We start from the raw sequence: 9,714 nt of genomic DNA on the forward strand, positions 1-9,714 counted from the left end.
CCCTTTCAATATAAAAGTGCGATCGGGTAGGCATTTAAAAATCAATGCTGTCTCATCCACATTAAATACATCATCGGGAGAATATTCTTTGATGATGATAACTTTCATAACCATTCATTACATTAAGAGTCATTTACAGAAGCACTTTCGCCACATATTTTATGAAAAATTATGTTATGACGATTTTTCCAATTCCCTAACCAGCCTTGACTTGCTTTAAAATTAGAATAACCAAATTGAGTTGCAAAATATTCTGCTTTTTCTTTTAGTATTGGTCCACTTATAGGTATATTTTTATCTCTACATTGAGTAAACCATTTGAATAAACATAACTCTACATTTGGATATTCGGCTTGTTTTGACCTTTTATTATCACCTTTATTGTCTTCAAATTTTTTTAAAATATCCGCCTTATTTTTTAAAAATGTTGACAGCGTATTTGGTGAAATATTAAATTCTTTCGCGATGTCTTGTTTTTTCCGGTTACCTTTTTCCACCAATTGTATCACATGCACTTTGTCAGCTGTAGTTAAATGATTTAATTTTCGTTTTTGAGACATGTTTAAAAACATACAAAAATACGCACAATCGACACGACACGATCGACACAACACTGTCGACACGACAGGTAGACACATACTAACATTATTAACCATACATACATACTTACTGTTATTGTGTATGCGGTAATAATCAGTTTCTATATCTACTCATTTTATCTTAAAGTAGATAAAACAAAATATTACGAAATACCCAGATACCCATATATCACAGATATAAATCATATACTTCGACTAAGATATTCATTACAATTTTATATTCGAGTTAACAAGACTTATAATTGTTATGAACTAGCAATTGGGTTAACTGCTTAGTTCATAAAGTTGCAGGTAGCAAGACCGATTGTAGAGGATTTCTTCAGGTAGAGTTGATAAATAATTTAGACTGGTTGAAAGTTAGTTGTTTATTGAAAATACTCTAAGTACAATTGACAAGTTGTTGCGTTGTCATTCGTGAAGGTGCTCGCCTGTACTGTGGTGTTACACGTCTAATCTACAGGCCGTTTCTGGTCTGGTTTTATAGGGCCTCCTGCTCTCCTACTTCCCCCCTAGTCTATCGACTTATCTGCGGATTTCACAGGACGTTGTTCAATTAATCATTGATACATTTCCACGTCTGGTTATTCCGAGAATCGTATCCTGTTATCGTGTTTGCAATATATGTTTTACGCCGTCCGTTACATTCTAGATACTATGCACTACATACATATATATATATATATACATATACATATGCATATTCCATAACAATATTTAATTGTTATATTCATGCATTTAAAATTTAAGGTGAGATTGTAGTACCTATTGCAATGAGATAACAAGATAACATTTAATTGTTATATTCATACATTTATAATAATTTAAGGTGAGATTGTAGTACCTACTGTAATGAGATAACAAGATTCGCATTGCCCTCTCGGTATCTTTCCATAGGTTTTCTATTCGCATATACGACTTTGATTTATCTAGTCGAATTAATGTGCCATTGTTTATCTAGTTTTTATGTTGCCAAATGTAGCTGAAGGCGGAACGATCACAATAATATTATATTATGTGTATTATTGGGTTCGTTACATAATACATTGAGTGTTATGAGAATTTCTGAGGGAATAAAAAAAAATCGAGTTGTCAAGTTATTCGAGTTATCGAGGTTCGAGTTATCGCGACTCGACTGTATTATAATCCTGCATACATTTCTGTAAATTACGTTTTACTTATTTAGTCCAACTTGGGTCTCTGTTATTCAACGTAATTTTTTCATGTTATTTACGCATTATAATACTTACCCGGCTACTTATGTCATTACAAATAAGTTACATAGGTACCTATGATTTAATACCTGAAAATGTATATGTTATTATTTTTTTTATTTTTTAATGTTATTTAAATATTATAATATTTATTTAATTGGTCATCAAGATGTTTTTATTTTTTTTCATATGCTAATATATACCTACTTCATTCAGAAAGTTGTCTAGTATTTTTAAAAAAAATTAACATAGGTAGTGGCCCAAGTTAGTTTAAGTAATAGATTAAGGGTATTCGATACCGTGATTTTCTGTTTTTGTCTCACACGAGCGTGACGTAGTATTTTAGATGTGTTTTTTGACAAACATACCAATTGATCTAATGAAGTGATAAGAATTCTAAAAACAGATTTGAATTTGTCGTCAGACTACTTGAAATCAATTTCCCCACTTTTTTTGTTTTTTGATTTTAACTTCTCAGAAAATTGAAATACAACAATTTTTATATACTCGTTTTTAATATAGCATTTTTAGGAATTTTGGGGTTAATATCAAAAATTTGGGAAAGTCAATTTCAAGTAGACTTGACGACAAATTCAAATCTGTTTTCAGAATTTTTATCGTTTCATTAGATCAATTGGTATGTTTGGTAAAAAACACGTCTAAAATACTATGTCATGCGTGTGTTAGACAAAAACAGAAAATCACGGTATCGAATCCCCTTAATCTATTACTTAAACTAACTTGGGGCACTACCTATCTTAAAGCACAATTGCACACATTTTCTTTTTTTATCCGACTAATTACAACACGATTGCGGCACCAATTAATATGTGTATATGACGTTATGTATAATAATTTTTTGTCCACGAATTCTTCCCTTATTTTCAGTCTATAAACCTTTACGAAGGCTCAGAAATAGCTTTGTTATGTTTGCTGACATTTAATTCATTCCCGTATATCAACAAAGATAATAATAAATTTGCTATACACGTAGTTGACCATAATAATAATAATAATAATCGTATGTAGTGTTATATTAAACTGCAAAGGCGATGTTATGAAATTAAAGATATTATTTTTCCTCCCCCATGATCTTTTAGTTTATATTAAATATTAATTGTTTTATATTTTTATCGGTTGAAAAATAAATATATATTTAATATATAAACACATTTAGATTCATAAATTTTATCCCTAAATGATAGATTTACAGTGGAGAGTGAAAAATTTGAAAGTATTCAATTCATATGAAATATATAAAACAAATTAATAAAAAATACATTATAATTAAACTAAAAAATACTAAATCATTTTAGGGAGAATTAGTTGACATGGTTGAAGAATATGGTCTTGTGTGGTATGATATTTTAAAAGAAAAAGAAATTAAACACAATATGGATTTAATAAACTTACTAAAAGAAACGACATTCTTACCTTCAATAAAGATTTGTATTTTAATAGCAATAACGCCCCCATCTACTATGTGTACTGTGTAGTGTTGAAAGATCATTCGGAATTGAACCTCATATTTTTATAATTGTATTAATACAGCATCGCATTAATTATTTGATTTTTCCTTTTTATTAGCTCACTAATAAAACTAAAAACATAGTTTTTAATATTATTACCGGCACCGCTTAAATGGATGAGTATTCATAATGATGTAGGTACATAAAAACCAAAAATCCATGGTTATAGAGGAAACAATAAAATCATTCTGCATGGAGCCTAGAAGGGCTCAATTTTCATTTAATGACTAACAATTGAGAATATTATATTGTGTAACGATTAAAACTTTTAATAATTTTTAATATTTTTTTGTTCAATTTTTTATTTGCTGATTTTTCTATTTTGTCTATTTTGCCATTTTAAAATATTTATTTAACTGAAGCTTTATTTAAAATTATTGGATAACTTTTCTAATTGAATTGCATGTATAAATTAGGTATAAAGATTTTGTTACATGCCGTTTTATTTTATTTCAGTTTGTAGTAAGCATTCATTGAGAGTGTTGTAATTTAGTTTAACTTATATATAATTTTATTTACGTCAATCATACCTAAGTATTTTATTTTTTAACTGTAGTTTTGTACTTTTGACTTTGAATTAAGTTAGATTCAACATTTGTTTAAGTTGTCTGGGTAAGGTTAGGTTAATGCCCGCCTATACTATTTAAACTTGTAATAAGGGTTAGCTATTTGTTTTAACTTAAAAATTAAAAAATGGCTCACAAATGGATTTGATAAAAAGTAGGTAAATAAAAAATAGTAACATAAATTAAAAATAATTATATTGTGAAGCAACAATACAACATTATTATATAGAAATTAAAAATACTGTAAATACAAGTCATCATACAATTAGTTTTATTAAAATACAAATGATGTTTCTATAATAAAATCATTTTAACTTAAGTTATTTTATAGGAACTTATAACTATGAATTGTTTTTTAATGTTATTGAAAATAATAATTAAACCTATTATATACTGATGAGAAAGAATCTCAATAGCTACCATATTTACAGCCACAATCATATTCAGTAGTAGGTTGTAATGTGGTACCCTTATATTTTAAATGATGCATAAATATATTAACATGGAAAAATATGATTTATTTACAATAATTACTGTATTCAAATTATATTATTCATGGCATTTAAAAGTTATTATATACATTATTAAGAGTACTAACTATTTACAATAACTCAGTTTTGATAAAATACAAATCATTACCAGTTGTACTATGTTTTTAAAAACTAGTTATTAGCATAACAAATTGTATACCATATAAGATCAGTAAGAATTGAAATACATTAGTTTAACCTAACGTTATAACAATTAAAGACTTTCTTGATTTATCCATGTTTTCAAGTCTGTTATTTATTTCTACTACTTCAGGCGGATTATATTTAAAACGTTTTGGTTTTAGAGTAATCTCATCACTATCAACATTGTCTAGGTTCCTATTACTATTTTCTTCAGCATCAGGATCTGAAAATGTAAGGTCTTCTATATTGTCTGTAGATTGACTGGAATTTGTTATTCTCTCAGACCATGTGCCATCTTTGAAAAAAACAACATTATCACATTCTTCTGTTAGATCATTACTTTGAAGTATGTTTAAAAAAAATTCACATATTACAATGTTTTCAAATTTAATTTTGTTTTTACATATTGGGCATTTCCATGTTTGCTTTTGTTCATTCAATTGTAAGAATTGTATTGCATCAAAACATTGTAAGTGTCTACAGTCTACACCCAGAGCAGGAAGATTCATTCTTAGGTTAGTAAAAGGATCCTGAACAGAAGCAATCAGGAAATCTTCAAGCATATCGTCATCATTTTCCATAGATTCTGTAAAGAGTTCTTTAATTTTATCAGAGTCACGTTTGGGTCTTTTTACAAGTTCTACAAGCAGATCATTCCAAGTCAATTTTTGGGCAACATAAATACAACCTATATAACTGTGTGGTTCTTGTGACCATGTAATTTCTAATTTGTTCGGTAAACCATATTTTCTTAAATCTGTTTGATCAGTTATATCTATAGGATCATTGTTTCGCCACTGAACGATTTCAGGGTTTAGTTGGTCGTTTAATTCAGGTAAACTACATTGATGTCCATTCACAGAAACTCTAATATTGTAAGGTAAACGTTCCTTAACATTTTCATTAAGTCCAATTTGTTGCAATCTTAAAATTATTTGAAATTTATATTCATTTCTTTCAAAATTCCATGATTTAAGAATAGAACTTTTAACACGATCTTGTAGCTTAAATTTACAAATCAATTTGTTAGAATCAGACTTGAGGTGCATAGGCTTTGTCAATTGTTTTACTGTCTTAAAGAATGGTAACTTTTCAAATTGTATAGCTGAACTTGTGGTTTCAACAATAGGTTCTATTGGATTTGGTCCAAGCGGTGTAGAAGATTGGTAATGCATGGTCTCGTAAAATATTTGGATGTTGTACAACCGGCGCCTGTCTTGTTGGTTTTTCTGTGGTCTTGAGTTATAGACTTCTACAGTTTCTTATTTCGTAACTTTTGTTTTTTGGGTATGATTGGGGATTGTTTGGTATCAGATTTCCCCAGATAACCAGTTTTTAAAATTTGTTAAAGTTCTTCTAGCCTTAAATCAAAAAAACAAAAACAAATTATAGTTTAACAAGTACATACCTATATATAATAATAGTTTAAAAAATTACTTCGAAATTTCATGTACATATTATATACACACCTACACCTCTCACACAACATTTGTAAGATGATTATATTTTAAAAATATTTTATGATTTTATTATCAAAAATATAGTATATTAAATGTATTTAATATATTTTCTAAGTATCATAAAAGAAAAATGTGTTAAACAATATAGTTTAACATTAGTCTATTATAAAATTGCGTAACTGTTCTAGATTTTTATTCTAGTAATTTCATCCTAACTATATTTTTATTACATTTTAATGCATAATATATGTCATATTATATATGACTTAAAAAAAAATGTATGCTATAATTTAGGCATTGTAGCTGCAGGTGGGTATTTAGTAGGTAACATATACAATGCGGCCCAATAATATATATATATATATATATATTTATATAAATATATTGTTATTTTTTACATTTTAAATTCAACTAGGTCTCAATAATATCAATATTTTAGATTCATTTTTTATTGTGAAATGCTTACAGAAAGTGATTGTGGAATATTTAATATATCATATATTAAGTTGTAAAAAATCTTAATATGTATCAGCTATATTAGTTTCATAAATAACATATTTGTATATAATCTATAATGTAATATGGCATAATATGCTATTGCCTATAATATAATATTATGGTCTGCTTATTATAATATATATACGTTCCCTTCCCGTGTATTAATTAAATTAATAAATGTTTTGAAAACGTGAATACTCACCATTATTATAACTTATATAATAAATACAATAATATAGTGCAGGCACATTTTTTTTTAATTCTTCCATGTTTTTTATTGATTTCGTATCGGTATGTGATATTTTAATAATTTTACGTGTTATTATTATTATGTATTATCTAGGTATACAGGATACCTATATCACTTATAGTTTCTATCATCTATTATCTTTTGTTAAATTAATCCGAGGTATACAAAGTATAAAATCAGTATTTGGAACATTCACTAAAATCGTTTGCCCTTCCACATTTATTTTTTTTTATGAAGAAGAAGTATACTCGTTTAGATTCTTAAGAAGAATAAATTCTTCGTTGAAAAACTGATAAAGTGTATTCATAATAAATCGTTCAAATTGGTTTCCTTGAATAAATTTTACTTTAACCATTTATCGCTTAGCATGTTGAGAGAATATTCATATAACTGAAGTTTTTTTATCTTTAATGAGCGAACTAGTTTTGATTAATCTAAATTCAGGAAATTTGTATTGTAAAAAAATTATTTAAAAATAGCAAAGGTAAATAATATGTTGAAATATAGAATGTAGATGCCGATATAATATAATTATGATATATGTAAAATTTACCTATATTGTACAGGTATTTGATTTTAAGTTTAAACATGGGTGGTTGATAATTTATCATATCTTAATGTTTCTTCTATATTTCAGAAACTATTGTAAATAATATCAAAAGTATTGACACATATTATGCTGATAATAATCAAACTTAAAATAAACCTGATGGTAAAGAGCTTGATAAAGCTAAAATATTTTAATGGTTAAATATTAATTTTATAAACTTTATAATGTTAGAAATATATATTTGTAGAAATCAGCAGTAGCATCAGTGATATATTAAACATATGAAACATATAAACCATTTGTAAGAAATCATTCTCCAGATGTATTATTGAGTATGTACTATATAAAACCTTTTCATATATACTATATAGTATGTCAATTATTGTTGTTGTATCTATTATAGTCTATAGTATATTAGTTTTAAAAATAATATAAAAAATTATACCTAAATGTATAACTATCACATATACATTTTTGTAATGTAGATGTTTGACATTTCCTTATATCACAGAAATTACTTAAGCATATTAGATTTGTTTAAGTGAATACACATTCTTAATACTTTGATTAAAAGTCAATTGAATGACATTTTTAAACTGTATGTCCAGGTAATATTGATCCAGATTTGAATTATAAAATAATGAATAACAATATGGCACATCAAAATGTTAATAAAACATTTACATCCGTGGCCAGGAAAAGATATAATGACTTATTCAAATGTATTAGTCGATGACAATGAAACACAAAAATGTAATTATAATAATAAAACAAAAATAATTAAACAACAATATAATAATATTATAACAGTTGTCTAACTAATGTTTTTTTTAAATTTTTTTTTAATATTTATTGTTACAGCTGATTTTGAAGAATTCATCTAACAGAAAAAAAGAAGTTAACCAACTCGTTCTATTTACATTTAAATGATAATAATATCATAAGTGAATAAATCTATTATAAGATCTGTTACCAACATTAAGTATGAATTAAAAAGATATGACAACAAAAATGAATAGGCTTGAGGAAAGACAAACAAATATGATGCTCTACGCAGCCAGTAATGATTATCCATATAATAGTAATGGTAATGTTTTACATACCAATTGTATTGATGAAACTTGGAATTTCCCTCTTACCTCTTTTGGAGAATTGGATGGCTTTGAACAAAAGTTGTTGGATGATGGCTATAAAATTAAATTGGTAAAAAAAAGATATTATTAATTACTATTAAAAAATGTATTTAAATATGATGTTATGTCAATATATATTTAATATACATTTATCTTATTTGGTAAGCATTAAAATGTATAATAAGTTAAAGATTATACAAAACATTATATATTATATGTTTATTTAGCTGCTGTTAGAAGTGTCTAAAATTATAAGAGCTGTACTGACATTGACATAATAAAACCATTAAAACCTTACTTGGCGAATGCTAACTGCTCGTGGAAAACCAAAAAGAAAAGACTAATAATATAATATGTTTTTTAAAATGTTTAACTTTTGTATTAGGTATTTTTGAATTAAGTTTTTAATAAGTTATTGTATAAAAATATTATTTTATACATAATAATATAGTTACATTATAATGAATGTATGCAATTTTATATTTGAATAAACAGTGATATTCATAAATAAATATTGTTATTAACTAAAATATAGTAACTATAAGATATTATTATATATAGATAGTTAAAAAATATGAGGATCACCAAGACAGACAATATAATCAATGATTAATTTATTAGGTATTAAAATATTTTTAAAATAAGAAGCACAATAGATTATGCCGATATATTTACAATTTACTGTAATTATGCAGCTGGTATATAATATAATAATATTTTCAACCACCACCTATATTATTCCTTTAAATCACATGGTATAATAATAAATCAAAAGAAAATAAGATATTATAAATATGTATTTAAAAAATATTTACATAGATATATTTAAGATATTTAAACAAAATATTTATAAGATATACCAAGATATTTTGAAAATAACCCATAATTATTTTGTAGGACTTAAAAGGTGGCCAAAAAATATTTTTATGATATAGGTAAAATATAATTCGATGATCTAAAAACATATATAGGATGCATATTATTAAGAGCAAAATATTTTTAAGAAACATAGAAAATATTTATGTGCTGTGTGGGCTATTAAGTTATTTATAATACATTTCATACTCATTTGTAGTAGGTACTATAAATAAGATCAACGTTTATTCATAAATATACCTGCGTATGTACATTATTTTTTGTTTATTTATAACAAGTATTGATACTCTTACAATTTTTTTAATTTTTGGTAAAAATTATTGATATCTTTAAATTTAATAACAAATTAGCCTATACCATAAAAGTCT

At 25.7% G+C, this 9,714-nt stretch overlaps 2 pseudogenes; one reads left to right on the forward strand and one right to left on the reverse strand.

Moving 5' to 3' along the window:
- Positions 1–4,629: 4,629 nt before the first annotated feature.
- LOC132939094 (E3 SUMO-protein ligase PIAS4-like) lies at positions 4,630–5,868 on the reverse strand (annotated as a pseudogene).
- Positions 5,869–7,375: 1,507 nt separating this feature from the next.
- LOC132939103 (uncharacterized) lies at positions 7,376–8,814 on the forward strand (annotated as a pseudogene).
- Positions 8,815–9,714: the final 900 nt, after the last annotated feature.

The sequence above is a fragment of the Metopolophium dirhodum genome, chromosome 1 (genome assembly GCF_019925205.1).
Source record: "Metopolophium dirhodum isolate CAU chromosome 1, ASM1992520v1, whole genome shotgun sequence".
In the NCBI taxonomy this organism is placed as follows: Eukaryota; Metazoa; Arthropoda; class Insecta; order Hemiptera; family Aphididae; genus Metopolophium; species Metopolophium dirhodum.